Genomic DNA, 17957 nt, shown 5'->3' on the forward strand with positions numbered 1-17957 from the left:
GTGTGCCATTTTTCGTTTTTTTTTTTTTTTGTTTTTTGTTTTTTTGTTTTTTTCATTTATTGTGTGTACATCCCCGGGAGACATGTGGAGTCCTGGAGGCTGGCAGACAAGTTATACAAGTCAGGGCTGGCTCTGCTTCTGCTTCTGCTTCTACTACCTGGGTCACAGGGATTGAATGCAGATAGACAGGTTTCCTTTCTTTTGCAAAAGCGTATCTTCTTCAAGAAGTGTCCCATGGAAGCACAATATGCTGGGCTGTTTTTGTTGAATCAAATAGCCATACCCCCTTCTATGCTTAAATCACAGGTGGAGGGCCATCGAGATGGCTTGGTAGGTACAGGTGCTTGCTGCCAAGCCTAATGAGTCTTTGCATACCTTTACAGACATTAAAGTAACTAACTAGAAAGGGAAAGGCAAAAGCACAAATGGAGCAGTCTCTTCAGCATGTCCATCTTCTCTCACTTCCTCCTCACCCCAGGCACCACTGCAAACCCACAGACCCCGGTACCCTCTTCCTCCAAAGGGGCCTGTGACACTAGATGACTTTGTGTTTGACTTCCAAGTACAATACTTAGTAGAAAAGAGGACTTCAGAATTATGACTATGAGTATGCTCCAAACTGAGGACTCCATAGTTAGGGACATGTGATCCTGGAAGCCTGGCACAAAGGAGGCAGGCTACCTTCCCAGCTCACCTCTATTAAAGCACAGGTAAGGTGCACACCTTTACTCCCAGCATTTGAGAGGCAAAGGTCAGGCCGGGCGGTGGTGGTGCACACCTTTAATCCCAGCCCTTGGGAGGCAGAGGCAGGTGGATTTCTGAGTTCGAGACCAGCCTGGTCTACAAAGTGAGTTCCAGGACAGCCAGGGCTACACAGAGAAACCCTGTCTCAAAAGAGGCAAAGATCAGCAAGGTTTCAGAATTCAGGCCACACAGTGAGATCTTGCCTCAAAACACAAACCAACCAAAACCAGTGAGACTTTCTATCTATCCCACCAACTGTGGATTCAGAGTGGAGCACGGAACAAGGGGGTGTGCACAGGAGACAGCACTGACGTATGGTCAACTTTTTGAAACAGGGTTTCTCTGTGGATCAGGCTGGCCTGTCTAACAGTTTGGTTTTTTTTTTTTTTAACTAACAATTGGAGTCGGGCAGTAGTGGTACACACCTTTAATCCTAGCAACTGGGAGACAGAAGACAGAAGACAGAAGCAGGCAATCTCTGAATTCCAGGCCAGGCTGGTCTATAGAGCAATTCCAGGATAGCCAGGGGCACAGTTTGAGACCCCTGTCTCAAACCCACAGTCACCCTTACCCAAAAAAATTAGTAAGAAAGATAAATGAGAAAGGTTAAAAAAAAAGATTTATTTAATGTACAGGAGTGTTCTACCTGCATCTACACCAAGAGAGCCACAAGAGGGCATTAGATTCCATTACAGATGGTTGTGAGCCACCATGTTTTACTGGGAATTGACGCAGGACCACACAGCTGGACCCTAGGACACTTGCTTGCTCTCTCCTGCCTCAGGCTACTCTTCTGTGCAAGCTCCTCTCCCCTAATGGCACACCAGGCACTGTGCTACCTACCCAAACTGTAAAGCCTGAAGTGATTCCCCACACATAAAAATTATTTTTCTAATACATCATGGACTCTACTATCAATACTTGAGATATCTTCAATTTAGCCTAGGCAGAAGGAGGCTACCACACAGTCTCAGTTCAAACAGCATGGCTGTCTCCCAGATTGTCTTCTCTCAACAACCAATCATCTAGCTCTGTGTATTTCTTTCCTACTTCCTCCCCACTGTGTGTGACACTACTTGGGGCTCACACCCCCTTCTAATGGCAGCAGTCACTTCCTGAGCCAGCCTCAGCCCTGATTCAAGGGGTCATGACTCCCCGGCTTCCCAGCTCCAGGCCATCTGGCAGAAGGGGAAAGTTTACACTTTCAAGCTTACAAAGTGCAAATTTAGCCTTAAACCCAACCTTCCCTCTTGACAGCTAGCTTTTTCCTGTCACTAATCAAAGCATGAAACCTCCCTGTTTGCCACAACCCACCTTCTTTCACAAAGCAAGAGTTCTCTTTACTACAGAGCAGCCCCACACTAGGAATTTGAGACCATTACCCCATTTCATGTCTGAGAACAGACTATGGGGGCTGCAGGGTCATGGCCCAGTCTTCTCCTCTACCTCCAGTTACTCTCCATGCCAAGCCTCAGTGGACAGAGTCTCTTTCTGCAGCTTTCCTGTGCTGTGCCCTTAGCTACAGTAGTCTCCATGGTCACTTCAGGAATCCTGCCAGTCACTTTTAAGACTCAATGGTTCTCTTGGCTACTACTCTGTGCGCCTCAATTTATCCAAGTTCCCAAGCACTTCAATAACTCCACAGTCTAAATGCTTAAGCACTTGCATGGCTTCAGAAGTTTTAGTTCTTTAAGATTTATTTTTATTTTATGTGTACAGGTGATTTGCATGTATGCACACTTGTGGCCCATGTGTATACAATACCTGTCAAGGCCAGAGGGCCTCAGATCCACTGGGACTAGAGCATACATCACTGTGACTACGAAGAAGTGAGCCAGGTCCTCTGAAAGGCTACACATGCTCTTACCCCCTAAGCCTTATCTCCAGGCCCAGGATCACTTTTATGTTATCATGACCTAGGGTTCAGCTGTGTCTCTATGTGTCCCAAGAGTGATGTAGGACCAACTTTAAAACTTTCTCAACGGGCAGTGGTGGCGCACGCCTTTAATCCCAGCACTTGGGAGGCAGAGACAGGTGGATTTCTGAGTTCAAGGCCAGCCTGGTCTACAGAGTGAGTTCCAGGACGGCCAGGGCTACACAGAGAAACCCTGTCTTGAAAAAAAAAAAAAAAAAAACACAAAAAACTTTCTCATCCAGGGCTAGAGAGACTGCTCAGAGGATAAGAGCACTGTCTGTTCTTCCAGAGGTTCTGAGTTCAATCCCCAGCAACAACATGGTGGCTCACAAGCATCTGTAATGGGATCTGATCCCCTCTTCTGGCATTCAGGGGTACATGCATGTACAATAACAGCTCCCTTAAGGAGTAGAATTTCTGTATTAAAGGTTCTACAAATTCAGCTTTTGGCTTTCAGCTTCCTAGTGGCTTCTACGTGCTTTGCATCAGAATTGTCAATCAGCTCTTCTAAACATGAATTTGTAACAGAGCCAGCTTCTTTAGACTTCTTACAGTTTAAAGACATCAAGTCATATTTGGTTTCTAGCCTCAATAGAAATCCACCTTACCACACACACTATTTACTGAAAAAATACTGAAGAAATTACATTTATTATTCTTGACTGTTTTCAATGTTAAAAGTATGTATGAGTCCAGAGTTATGCATATGAAGTTATTAATCTCATCATATTCATCAGTCCTCAACTTAGTGAACATTTTAAGTAATGCTTTAAAAATATATACTTGCCAGGCATGCCAGACCAGAGACCCTAGCACTTGAGAGTGGAGGCAAGACCAAAGAGTCAAGGTTATCCTCAGTTATAAAATGAGTTGGAGGTCAGCCTGGGTAAAATGAGATCCTGCCACAAAACAATAAAATTCAAAGCTAGAGGCTAATTTATGCCATATGGGGCCTGGCCTGTCTCAAACTACAGAAAACCCAAATCCAAACCAACATCTTTTAACCCAGGCTGAGGCAAGAAATTGACAAATTCCAGGCCAGCCTGATCTATAGTGTGAAACCCGTTTCAAAAAGAAACAAATGCAAAATAGACCCCACAACCTGGGTATACACACTTGCAAGCATTTGGGAGGCTTCAACAATCAAACAAAACCACAAAGAGCTAAACAGTGAGACCCAATCCTTTAAAAACTCAATAGGACTGGAGAGGTGGCTCTGGGGTCAAGAGCACTAGCTGCTCTAGCAGAGGACTGGGTTATGGGTTAGTCCACATGGTGGCTAACAAGCATCTCCAACTTCAGTTTCTGTAGTGAGCCGCTGTTTCAGTGGCTACACGTTTGCATTTCCAAGATTGGCCCTGGCCGCATGTTTCTCCAGATGTAAACATTTAGCTGCGCAGTTGCTAGGCAGATAGGCGTGCCTTAGCCACTGCCAATCCCGAGACATATTGGGTGGTGAGCGAACAGCCAATCAAAAGTGAATACGTCACTCTGGACTGTACTTAAGCGGGACCCCTTCCTCAGCTCGACCCTTCTGCGTCTCTCCATGTTTCTCCACGTGGGTGATAAAGATTAAAAAGCCTCGTTTACAGTAACTACCTGATCTCTGCGTCTCGTGATTTCTCCGCGGATGCAAAGCTCTAGGGGGGCGCGTTAGAAGTTTCAGGGAATCCAACACTCTCTTCTGGCATCCTCAGGCACCAGCCAGCCATACGGGGCACAAAATAAAACATTCTTTTTCTGTGTCCACCATGCTCAACTAAGTCAAATCCTCTTACAGATAAATAAAAACTTTAATGAACTAAGGCAATTCCACTAGGCAATCAGAGCCAACGACCAAAGTTCTAGTCTGTCACACACAATTCTTTAATAATCCTGATTTCTCTTCCTTGGGTCACAGATTCTCTTGTGGATTCTCTTCCTGAAGAACGATAGGTGAGAAGTTGTTCTTTCCAGCTCACACTTCTACCCTGCCTGGATCCCTGGGGAATACTGCTAAGCTAACAGAGGACTGGTCAGGGGCAGCCTGGCTCCCACAGCTCAGTGGGTACCCCTGACTTGGGCCTGTGTGTAGTGAGCACAACCACACCACATCACGAGCTTGCTTTGAGGAACTCGCTAGTCGATCCTCCAGGGTGTCCAGAGCATTTGATATGACATGAGAAACATCTGACTCCTTTTGAAAAAAAAAAGTGTTAAATGACAGATCCTAAATGTGTTATGGGAGCAGCGCAAATGATAAAGGCGAATTCATTCTCCTTCCTATCCATATTTGAGAGACACTTCAGGACAAACCAGTCTTTTTCCAAGAAAAGACTAAAATGTCCTTTTACTGCCAAGTTTAACAATTAAAATGCCCACACGGAGAGGGTGGGCTTTGTGTTCTTTCTTTGCTCACGATCACTTTTCTCACACCTAATCCCACACCTTCCCTCTGAAATGCTTTGCTCTAGCACTCCCTGCTCAAATAACAGTTTCAGGGTTCACCTAAGGCCTGCCCATCCCATTTTGGCCCAGCATGGCTCAGCCTCTGTGATGGATTTGGGCCCCATACACTCACATGTGTGAATGCTTAGCCTATAGGGAGTGGCACTATTAGGAGGTGTGGCCTTATTGGAGGAAGTGTCATTGTGGAGGTAGGGCTTTGAGGTCTGAAATGCTCGATTATGCCCGGTGTGAAAAACATCCAGTCTCTCCTTGCTGCCTTCGATCAAAATGTAGACCTCTCAGCTCCTTCACCAGCACTGCTTGGACACTACCATGTTTCCCGCCATGATGATAATGGACTGCAGCCCTGAAACTGTAAGACAGCCTCAATTAAATGTTTTCCTTTATAAGAGTTGCTGTGGTCATGTTGTCTGTTCACAGCAATGGAAACCCTAGCTAAGACAGCATCCCTGGGTCTGTACCAGTTTCCTTCCACCCTCCCCTATCCTGTAATCTCATACAAACTGGCAGATTCATCTTAAGGAATCTCTAGGTCAATCTCATACAAAACTTCCAGGGCTCTTTTTGCAAGACAGAGCAGTGCAGCCATCCCAGCCTCCCAGTGGGCTTTTTGCCTGTGTGTGTGTGCCAGCCTGGCCTTCTATCCCAACTTTTGCCTAGAAACCTTTCCCCACTGCAGTTTCTACACACTCCGTTGTCCTGCACAGTGCTGCTTCCTCTCATCGAGGTGGTCTTTCCCGACCTTCAAAGTGTACTAACTATGGCCACATTATTAGTGATTTAACAATACTCCATAAATTGTCAAAGTCCAACTCCTTTTTTAAAAAGTTCAACGAAATGGTCAGAAGGCTACTGAAGCAAGCCTGAGCTTATCTCTTAAAAAAAAAAAATAGTAGCAGTAAGTCGGGTGGAACCAAAGGTCACCATTAAGCCATTCTTAAACTCCTTACAACTGTAAAACTGGTATTTTACATTACCACTCCCCATGAATCCTCTGGGGTTCCGAGGATTCCTCACAGGTTGTAGACTTGCACTGCATGCACTGTTACCCCCTGAGCCATCTCACTGGCCTCTACTATCATTCTTCTTGATCACATTTCAGATAAAAAGGATAAAAATGTTCTTTCCGAGCTCACAAAAAAATACCGACTTCAGGGGAAAAAAAGAGCTACAGGCATATTATCTTAAAACATGAAAGCCAAAATAAACTGCCACAGAAAAACTGTTCCACAGTTTTAACTTAGACTTGAGGCTTCTAGTACCTATTAAGAATTGGTACACACTCTAATGCCGGGGTTGGCCCACTCATGTTCTGGAACTGGAGAAAAACTAAAGCTTTCTGTCATAGTCAGGGCTTATGGCTGTAAGAGTTATCATGACCAAGGCAACTCATATAAAAGGAAAGCATTTACTTGGGGCTGACTTGCAGTTTCAAAGATTTAGTCCATGATCATCACAGTGGACAGCACGGCAGTGTGCAGGCAGACATGGTGCCGGAAGAGCCGAGAATTCTGTCTTGATCTGAAGGCAGCTAGGAGGAGACTGGCTTCTACATGTAGTCAGGAGGGAACTCTCTTTCATACTGGGCAAAGCTTGAGCACTAGGACACCACGAAGCCTGCCTACACAGTGACAGACTTCCTCCAACAAGGCCACATCTCCTAACAGTGCCACTTTGCATGGGCCAAGCATTTTCAAACCACCACACTTTGTAAATTACAGGAGACACTAAGCATTCAGAGCTGAGTGACACAACTGCCTAGTGACAAAAATACCACACAGAGATTCTCAGATATGTTCACGACCTCCATTATAATATATAGAGGCAAATGGGTAACACACAAATGATAGTCGTACAACATGTGCAGATGTCAGCAGTCAAGCCTCCTCCTACCTATCCTTGAGGCAGTTTAATCTTGTAAAGTACCCACACAATTCACCTTTCTCTCGGTCCTTTCAGTTCAAGTCACATCCAAATATCTGCACAATTAGCATTAATACTATGTAAAGAACTTGGGAATCAGAGGCAGGCGAATGATCTGTGAGAGTTCAAAGTCAGCTTGATCTACAAAGTGAGTGCCAGACCCAAGGCCACATAGTCAAACACTATTTCCAAAAACAAACAACAAAAAAGCCACTATGTAAAGAGCCAAGTACTTGTATGAGACACACACACACACACACACACACACACACACACACACACACACACACAGCATCCATGGATGTATGTACCTACATATATATCAGTAAACTAAGAAATCAGTAGGCTTGGACTCACTTACCTCAGCAGGAATAATAATCTATATGGTCTCAGTGTTTCAAGAGTCAGCATCTGGTCTACATCACTGACCACTCTATCTCCTAATAGTGGGCCTGGCACAAAGAAAGTGTTACTGAATATTTGTAACAGAAAAGAATAAAGGGAAAAGAGCCAAGAGATCCAGAAGAGACTCAGATACAAACACAATCCTTTGCTGACTAAAATGCTACAACTAACTACCTTCTATAAAAACGGAAAACCATCTATCCAACTATAAAAACAGAAAACCAACCTAACAAAACCCAAACCAAATCAAACAAGCCTTCAAACCCCACACAAACTCCACCATCAAATACTGGTAGGGCCTTTATAGTCTGCAGTACTGTATACACATCAGTTCTTAACCCCGTACACTACGCCTGTGTAACAGCTACTACTGCAGTTCCTATGCCATAACCAGGGAAACACCATTAGGTATAGAGGAACCAAGTGAGAGACACGGCAGGCTCAACTGTCCCGCTAAAGGTGATGTTTACTTCTAAGCTTCCATCTCTGTGTGGCTGTGTCTTGTGGTAATCAGCTGTTCCATTCTTGCTCAGTTTAGCCCAGATGCCAGACCTACCTTTTAATGCACTCGTCTCACTAGAGAGGGGTGATAATGGTGTGGTTCCCAACGTCATTCCTGGCACTTAAAAGGCATGCGAGTAATGTTAATTCCCCTTGTGAACACATAAAGACTAACTGTCTTACTGGCTTGTGGACAAAATATAAATGGAGAAAACCAGGCTAATTCTTACTGACCTACATTTTTGGCATGCTTCTTTTCCGGTGTGACTTTCCAGAACATAACAGTGCTTTCCCTCCTTAGTTTTAGTTGTTCCTTTGCTCTTGTACATACTAGCACACAGCCCACATTGCCTGGCATTCCAGATCCATTCACTTCCCCAAAACAAACTTTTGGCAAGGTGCCTGCTAGCATGCTTCTGATGAGCTGACCTGGGATGAGTGCCTACCACCAATGCCAGAGAAGTTTCAAATGTACAGCAGCAGCAAGGCCATGGGAGGTAGGGCAGGGAACCAGGTGGAAACAGAAGCAAACCAATGAGCTAAAGAGCAAGCTACTAAGAACACAGGCAATCACTGCAATGCCAGATGTGAGCAAGCACATCACCTTTCTGTCAGTCTCTAATGGGCAAAGGCGAGTGCTCACTAAAGACACAACAGTTTGAAGCAACAGTCTCCAGAATGGCTCCTTAGGGAGGACAGGTGACAGCAGGAGAAGAGGCTGAGAGCCAGGAGAGCATCTTCTCCCAGGCCTTGCACTGTTAGCAACTGTCTGCTAAGATGACAAGCTTCTGTTGTTATCATATGCCATTTTTCCCAAGGCAGCTTTACACTAAAAAACCCAAACTGTTAACAATATAAAAATCTACTCCTTTTTTTTCTCAGAATAGTTTTTCTTCTAAGTTCTTTTGTTCACACCCTCAACCCTCCTTATTTTTGTTTGACAAATCTCTTTATGTAGCCCAAGCCAATTTGAAACTCAAGAGTGTTCTGCCTCTGCCTCCCAGACACTGGAATATTCTAGGTATGTGCCACCTTGCCCAGGTACAGAGTAGGTTTTTTTAATGACTGTAATAAGCCGGGAAACTGCATCTCTACCATCTCCTCAGACTATGGCACTTTGTGTACAGCTTCCTGCTCATCACAAAAAGAGTCACTCACTATAAATTGCTGTCCTGGTATCTCACTTAGGCTAATGAAATACTAATTTCTTCATTAAAGAAAAACTATGAATAAACATTAGATAAAGTCAATTTGCACACATTCTAACACCAGATCTCATCACATTAAAATGCTGTCATATTCAAATGACCTATTTTTAATAGACCCTTCTGTTAAATATGCATAGAAGTATGTAGTTCTATTCCAAACAGGACTGGCAATATCTCAAATGAAAGGAAAGAAAATGATTTTATTTTTGCAAAAGACACCCATTTTAAACTCTAAGAAAATAACTATTTTGTAGGATATGATGAAGGTTGAAGCACAAAGACTGCCACAAATTCAAGGCCACCCTGAACTACACAGAGTTCCAGGCTAGCCTGGGCTACAGTATGAGACTGTTTTATACCAACCAACCAGACAACCTATCAACCAAACAAGGTGAAGATAGAGCACAATCAATAGAATGTTTGTCCAGCAAGCACAAAACTCAGGTTTGACTCCAACATAAAGAAGAATTTAAATTAAACATGAAAAATTAAAATCCTAGCACTTGGAAGGCAAGAGAATCAAAAGTTCAAGGTCATCCTTATCTCTAAGACTGTATTGGGGAGTGGGGAAGCATTAAGGCACTCTCTGAAGAAGCTGGGCATGCTAGCACACACCTATAACCAATCCCAGGTACAACCCCAGCACCCAGGAAGCAAAGACAGGTTAGGTGTGCTGTAGCAAGTCCAGGCCAGCCAGGACTTCACAGTGAAACTCTGTCTCAAACAAGTCACAGAACAACAACAGTTCACAATAAATCAATAATAAAGTTCTCCTTGAAAGAGGCATGAAGAAGAAAGCCTGCGCCTTTGTAAAACTGCTAAGATTGCACTGGTCAATTAAAGACACCAATAATCAGGGAGTGGTCAGGCATGGAGGCACATGCCTTTAATCTCAGCACTGGGGAGGTAGAGGCAGGTAAATCTGTGAGTTCTAGGATAGCCTGGTCTACAGAGAGAGACTCTATCAACACACAAACAGTCAATCACTGGGTAATATTTCCTTCAGGTTGCGTAAGTCTCACGTTATTGTTTTCCTGACCTTAGACAGACCTTAGGGTTATTATACATGGTAAAGCACATAGATGAGTTTCCTACATTTTCCAATTCAAGTTGCTGAGTAGCACAAAGCAACTTTCAAATCCCGTTATACAGCAGCCTTTCAATCTCCTTCCAACTCTCACCCTACAGGAAAGGGGGGCCCAGGGTGGTGGCCAGCCTGTTTCACAGTGCTCTCACAATCATACTCTGTCTACAGGACGTGAGCCTTGTGCGATGGTGCACCTGTGAAGTCAGGGGGAAATCTGGGGAGGTAGGTTTCTCCTTCCACCATGTAGTACCTAAAAGGCTTGGTGCCAGAGCTTTACCTACGGTGCCATCTCCCAGAAGCACACTTTTAATCTTTGCCTATGGGCTAACTTCATCTGTTTTCTTTTTGTCTTTCTTCAGGATTTTATTTTATTTTTTTGAGACAGGGTCTGTCTAGGTGAAGCTCGCTCTGTATAGCCCTGGCTGGCTGCCCTCCAACTCATCTACCTGTCTCTGCAATGTGAGTGCAGAGATGAAAGCACATGCCATAATAGTTGGCCTTCTCTTTCAGTTTTCTGAGACAGTGTCCTGCTACATAGGCCAGACTTGAGGTCTTACACTCATAGGAATCCTCATGCCTCAGACTCCTGAAAACTGGTCCCTGTTTTTTGTTGTTGCTGCTGTTTTTTTTTTTTTTTTTTTTTTTCAAGACAGAGTTTCTTTGTATAGCCCTGGCTGTCCTAGAACTAACTAGCTCTGTAGACCACCAGGCTGGCTTCAAACTCACAGAGATCGCCTGCCTCTCCTTCCAAATGCTGGGATTAAAAGAATATGGCACCACCACTAGCTCAGCTAGACTCTCTACCACGAGCAATCCTAGACTTAACTCTGAAGCATATATATAATATATGCATACTGGAAAGCAGTTGGTGTGCTTTTTCCTGGGGAAGGCTAGGTCTCCTATCTCAGCAGTCTCAGCTGCCTGTAGTTCTTGGCAGAGCTGAGTGAGGCCTCATGAGCTCTCCCTTTCCATATGAGCATGTCTACTTACTGATGACCTCCTGTTTGGCTCCTACTCAGGCACTATGTTGGTGTGGCTTTATGACTGGAACTTCTGACATTCCCAGGAGACACACCCTCACAGCAAACCCCTGCTCCTCTGGCTCTTCCACTCTGTCCACCCACTCTTCTGCAGTGACTTCTGAGCCTTAGATTCAGGAGCTATGGTTTCGGTGTGTCTACTGGGACTAGGTTCCACAACTCTACATTTTCATTGGTTGCATATTTCTGTTTGTTGCAAAGACAGATTTCCTTGCTGCAGGTTGAGGAGTACACTTAGCAGGCTAGAGCCCAGAGGAGAACATGCAGGACCTAGGTAACTCATGCCTTTTTCAAAAAAATCAGGTTTGAATATGCTGCAAGGAGCACTGCATTAAGAAATAGAGGAGTCCTGTCTGTCTTGTGTTCAAGGACCCAAATACGGACAGAACAAGAAACTGCAGAGTAAATTAATATGGACTTCAAAAACATAATACAGAAATCAGGCATGGTGGTGCTATGAGGTTTTATTTAATCCAGTTCTCAGAAAGGAGAGGAGAAGAGGCAGGTTCTAGTGCAGTCAAAGCTACATCAATGAGATATCATCTCATTGATAAATAAATAAATTTGCATGAATAATTTTATATTAAATGATGGCATTTTTGAACTTACTATATTGCTGTGTTGTCAAAGAAGCAGCAAGAGATTAGTAGGGAAGGTCACTGAATATACTATATATATTAATGGAGACCTGCTATGGAAACAACTGGCCAAAGACACTAGGTGGCTGCAGCCTGGGCAGGAGAGCTGTGCTCTCTGCCATCTCAACACAGACAGCTCCCTTGGCACCAGTGTGGTCCATCATCTCTGTCCACACCTCACAACTTCTCTCCCCAGCTACTCTCACCTGGGAAGGAGACACAACTTTCATAAGCCATGTCAGCAGGAGCCGCTCACACACTTCTCTTTTCCTACCACATTAAAAAATAAAGACAAGTACATAAAATAGTAGGTTTTTATACAGTCCTAGTAACCCAACGGTGGGCAGTGCAGACTGCAGCCTAGAAGAAGCACCCATGGTGGCCTCAGCTGGCTCCTGAGAATTTCACAAAGAGCAGCTTGTCAGCACAGAGTCATCTTTCCTTCCATACAAATCCAACTCCTATAAATTTATTCTTAGAAAATATTTTTCAAGCTGAGCAGAGTGGCCTTAGGAAGCTAGAGGAAGAACACTGTCGTGCATTCAAGGCCAAGCTGAACAGCATAGTGAGTTCTAGGCCAGGGTAACCTCCAAAAAAAGAAGAAGAAGAAAGAAGAGAGGGAGGAGGAAGAGAAGGAAGAAGAGAGGGAGGAGGAAGAGAAAAAAGAAAACAAAAAGGGAAGGATGAAAGAAGGGAAGGAGAAAGAGAGGGAGAGAAAGACAAGGTCTGAAGAGGAGCAATAGGTAGGGCAGAAGCACTTGCCACCATTCCTGATGACCAGTTTGAGTTCAGTAACCCACAACTCAAACAAGTTGCCCCCTGACCTCCACACATAACCATCCCCAAATAAATACATTGACAAGAAAGAAAGAAAAGAGAGAAAGAGAGAGAGAGAGAGACAGACAGACAGACAGACAGACAGACACTAACTACCTGTCAAAAGGCCTCTAGTAGCATCACACATACTCCCTTTCATTCTACACTGGCATCTACAACTGGTCCTGACTGACCTTATGGCTGTCTTAGTTTATGTAAACTAAATTCTACCAATATTTACATAGCAACTAAATTCCCACGGACTCATTCCTCAAAACCAATCCTTGCCATTAAGTAATGCAGAGCTTAAAAGCAAGCTGTGGGGCTGGAGAGACAGCTCAGCAGTTAAAAGCACCTGAAGCTCTTGCAGAGGACCTAGGTTCGGTTCCCAACACCCACATGGTGGTAGCTCACAAACACACATATAGACACTTACACATGACATAAAATAAACTTGTTTTAAAGGTATATTATGACCTCGCATAGGGTCACAGAAAATATGTGCTTTGAAAAATAGTAAAACTGATCTTAGAGCAGAGCTGCCTGTCAGTTCAGCCAAATGCATGAGTGGTGGTGGCTATGACCAACAGCTGAGGGCTGTTGCTTCCCTATATGCACGACACGTGGGTGAACATTATAAACGTCTGAAGTCACCAAAGCAACAAAGAAAGAGGCAGAGGCCAGTCTCTCATGAGAGTATGGCTGGATCAGTGTACTCTTTTCTGGCCACAAGACAAACGGAGGTAGCTGTTCCCAAAGAACTCTTCTGGAGCCCAGCTGTTCCAAGTTTGTTTCTTGATTTCTTTCCTCTAATGCTGATATAAACTATGAACCCAAATCTTTCTCAAAAGGGCTGAACATTGAACATTAAAAAAATTTTTTTGGTGGATATTCCTAGGAAACCTTCTCCTTTCTGAAGGGAGATGGAGGAGGACCTGGGAGAGAGGGGAAGAGGGTGGGAACAAATGAGAGAGATGGAGGGAGGGGAAACTTCAGTCAGGATGCACTAGAAACAAACATTTTTTTTGTTGTTGTTGTATTTGGTGGTATCTGAAGCTGAACCCACAGGCTGCCACTCTACATTAACTACATACTCTTCTAGAGGGTTTAGAAAAGCCAAAGCAGCTGAGAAGTGGAGCTCAGGCCTTTAGTCCCAGCATTCGGGAGGCAGAAGTAGGTGGATCTCCGTGAGTTTGAGGCCAGCTTGGTCTACAGAGTGAGTTCCAGGATAACCAGGGCTACACAGAGAAACCCTGTCTCAAAAAAAAAAAAAAAAAATAACAACAACAACAAAAATAAAAGAATTAAAAAAAAAAAAAAAAAAAAAAAAAAAAAAAAAAAAAAGGAGGAGGAGAGGAAGAGGAAGAAGAAGAGAAAGAGGAGCCAAACTTTTAAGTTATCCTTCATTTGGAAGAAATAGCCTATAGTTCATCCTACATACAACTGTTTTTAAACGCTCAGCATTTAAACACGTTAACACTGAAAAGTTAAAAGACACCTGGAAGAGAGGGAGTAGACTGAGCAGAGAGAATGGTATGTGTAGTGATGGACCACAAAGACTGGGCTGCATTAAATGAAGATTAACAGGCCAAGCCACTTGGAAACTACAGGTGGATGCAATTGAGCACACCTGAATCCCAACTGTCATTAAGATCAAGGCAGGGGTCACAAGTTCAAGTACTTCCTAGAAAGCAGGGAGAGCTTTCTTTGGGGGGAGGGGAGCACAAACTCCACACTGAAGGTGCAAATCAACCAAAATCCAAGCATGAAGACATGCCAGCAATTGCATGTCTATACAGCTATTCATAACAAAGCACTCAGGAGCTGGAGGTGAGGCCCAGTTGGCAGAGTACCTGCCAGTATGAACCAGGTATGAGGGCCCACACCTGTAATCCCAGCACTCACGACACAGATGCAGGAGAATCAGAGTTCAAAGTTATCCTTGCCTAGATGTATGACTTTAGGGCCAACCTAGGCTACATATTGGGGCGGGAGGAGAATTCACTGAACAGTGTGACTAATGCATGTAAGCCTGACATCAAAAAATTAGAGAAAGGTACTCAGGAAGCGAGGCCTTTCAAATAAACTTAGCTTTTGCTCTCAAGATAACAACTTCGTAGAGACCACATCCAGTGGATACACACGGCCCCTGGTTGGGGGATGGGGCCACCTACTCACCTCAAAAATAATAATCCAGAATTCCTCCTGTCAAAAGGAAATGCAGGGAGACAAAGAGTGGAGCAGAGACCAAAGGAAAGGCCATCCAGAGACTGCCCCACCTGGGGATCCATCCCATCTGCAGACACCAAACCCAGACACTATTGTGGATGCCAAGAAGTGCTACTGACAGGATCCTGATATAGCTGTCCCCTGAGAGGCTCTGCCAGAGCCTGACATATACAGATGTGGATACACTTAGCCAAACATCAGACTGAGCATGGGAACCCCAATGAAGGAATTAGGGGAAGGACTGAAGGAGCTGAAGGGGATTGCAACCCCATAGGAAGAACAACAATATCAACCAACCAGACCCCCAAAGCTCCCAGGGACTAAACCACCAACCAAAGAGTACACAGGGAGGGGAAACCATGGCTCCAGCTGCATATGTAGCAGAGGCTGGCCTTATCTGGCATCAAAGAGAGGGGAGGCCTTTGGTCCTGCAGAAACTTGATGACCTAGGGTAGAGGAATACCAGGGAGCTGAGGCAGGAGTGGGGGGGTGGGGGGGCGGGGAGAGCACCCTCACAGAGGCAGGAGGATGGGGGAGGGGATGGGGGTTGTGGAGGAGAAACTGAGAACATAAACATATGTTTAACATTTGAGATACAGATAAATAAAATAACCAATAAAAAAGATACAGCAATTTCAACCAAGAAATAAACTGCCAAACAACCATTTCATACTGAGTGTAACAGAACTCTGATCATGTTCACTGTAAATGTACTAAACCCAGAAACCTAACACTTTCTCTCTCATTCTCCCTCCCTCTATCCCCACTCCCCTACTCCCCATCCCAACCAGCTCCCATGCCCAGCAGGTTACAGCAGGAGAAACAAGCCTAGGTGACATTAAGACCTATCTCAAGAAACAAACAAAACAAAAGCCTTCACTTCTCAATGTCTTTGCCTTTTATTGTGATTTTCTTGTTACTACATCAGAGAGCCACACTGGGTTGTCAGAACCAGCAAGTGCACTGTGTATAACACAAAGTAAAGCAATACAGATGCTCTGCAAACTTCATGAAGTCTAGGTTATGCAACTATCCTCATTTATGTAGCGCAAGGCTCACAGGGGTGCTCTGACCATAGCCCCCCTTCATTAGGAGACAGCAACTAAGTAGGTAGAAGTGAGTCTGACAGTTCTCATGATGGCTGTGTCTGATCCATTGTGGCCAAAGCCTCCTCCTACAGCTCTTTCCAAAGCTCCACAAATGCCTTCTGCAGCTTCCCACCTCAACAACTCAGGCACAAGTTCACTAATCAGATTCTGGCCAACAGGAATATATGCGAAATTCTAAATTCTGTATGCAAATATATGAAGGATGACAGAAATAGGTACCTTTTTATCCTTTGTTTTTCTTTTCTTTTTTTTTTTTTTTTTTTTGAGACAGGGTCTTACCATGTAACTCTGACTATTATGGAACTTACTATGTAGACCAGGTGGCCTCAAAGCCACAGTGATCTACCTGCCTCTGCCTCCTTAGTGCTGGGCTCAAAGGTGTGTTCGAGTACAACCTGCTAGTAGGTAAGGCTGCACACTTATGAAAAGCTAAGCAGCTCAGCTTGGTGGTGGTACACATACCTGCTTACAGCAAAGGCTAATACAGCCATAGGCAACCGCTTACTACCTTCAATGCTCTGGGAAGATCTACTCTGTCCCTCCACAGGATGCTGCAACAGATTCAGCCTTCAATGTGAAGGCTCCTAGCACAATACCCTCTGGTTTTCTGGTGAACAGCAAGTCCAAGTGCATGTGCTGTTTTCACAATGTTCTAAGACCTCACACTGTGTGAATAACGATGAAAGCAAACCAGGACAAAAGCCCCAGTCAGCCAGGCCTTCTGGGTGCACATCAGACAGAGAAGGGCAGAGGAGACCGCCCCTCACACTCAGGAACTGTCCCATTCCAGAAACCACCTGCCTTCACTGTGACCACATACACTGCTGTGTCTGAAGCCCTGGCAAACAACATGATAGTAACACTTTAAAAGGAACTGATCCATTCCTCCTTGTGAATTCAGATGAATTCTCCACACAGACCCTAACTTGAGAAAACTCCAAAAATGAACAACACTGTATGTCAGAGTCTCTATTACAGTAACATCTGAAGAAAAGACCCTGACTGAAACCCAACAGTACACCAAAGAGTGATTAACAGAGGTGGCACCAGGACACACAGATTTAACTCGTCAGCCCTGTGAGCTCAGACAAGCTACCTACCTTCCAAATCACTACTGCACAAAATAGAAAAGTAGAGATAACACAGGTCCTCACAGCCACAGCCTGGGGAGTCTGCAGGAGTCAGAGCCTGTAGAATGACCAGCTGCCTGGCCTGAACCAAGTGCTATGCCGGTTATTAGCTAGCTAGTCCAATGACAATCACAATCTTATCTCAAATGCCCCAGGTTCAGCATCATCTAAATTTGAGTTTTTTCAAAGTTGAGGATATTCGCATAAACTTTACTAGTCAAACATCCCTAACCCAAAAATCCAAAATCTGAAACACTCCAAAACTTGACAACTCTCGACATCACTGTTTGGGAGGACATTCAACTTCAGTAAAATCCAGGTATGGCAGACCATTAGATAATCAGAAGCCCCAAACCTATATACCACTTTAAGTAAGTAACACACATTTGCATTTCTTAAATGCATTCAACCAAGAACTACATCATAGTCAGCATAGAAACAAATATTTAATCTCTTGTATTTTGAAAATATTTCCTATTTAGTTGCCTGTTGAAAATGTGTATGTGTGAGGCCAGCCTGGTCTACAGAGTGAGTTCCAGGACAGCCAGGGCTACACAGAGAAACCCTGTCTCAAAAAAAAAAAAAAAAAAAAAAAAAAAAAAAAAAAAAAAAAAGTGTATGTGATTTTTAAAAAGTAAGATTTGAAACTAAGAAGCAAAGTAAGCAAAATTGCATTTTCTAGTCAGTTATAATTTACTGAATTTTATATGGTATAATTTTTTTAAAGATATAAAATAAACTCAGAAGTCAGAGCTGTATAATAC

General features: G+C 44.0%; 1 protein-coding gene across 3 annotated transcripts in view; it reads right to left on the reverse strand.

Annotated features, from left to right (window-relative positions):
* The window catches only part of Wdr20 (WD repeat domain 20), a 66173-nt gene that overhangs the window by 26942 nt on the left and 21274 nt on the right, over nucleotides 1-17957 (reverse strand). The window lies entirely within an intron of this gene.

Source organism: Arvicanthis niloticus, chromosome 23, assembly GCF_011762505.2.
Source record: "Arvicanthis niloticus isolate mArvNil1 chromosome 23, mArvNil1.pat.X, whole genome shotgun sequence".
In the NCBI taxonomy this organism is placed as follows: Eukaryota; Metazoa; Chordata; class Mammalia; order Rodentia; family Muridae; genus Arvicanthis; species Arvicanthis niloticus.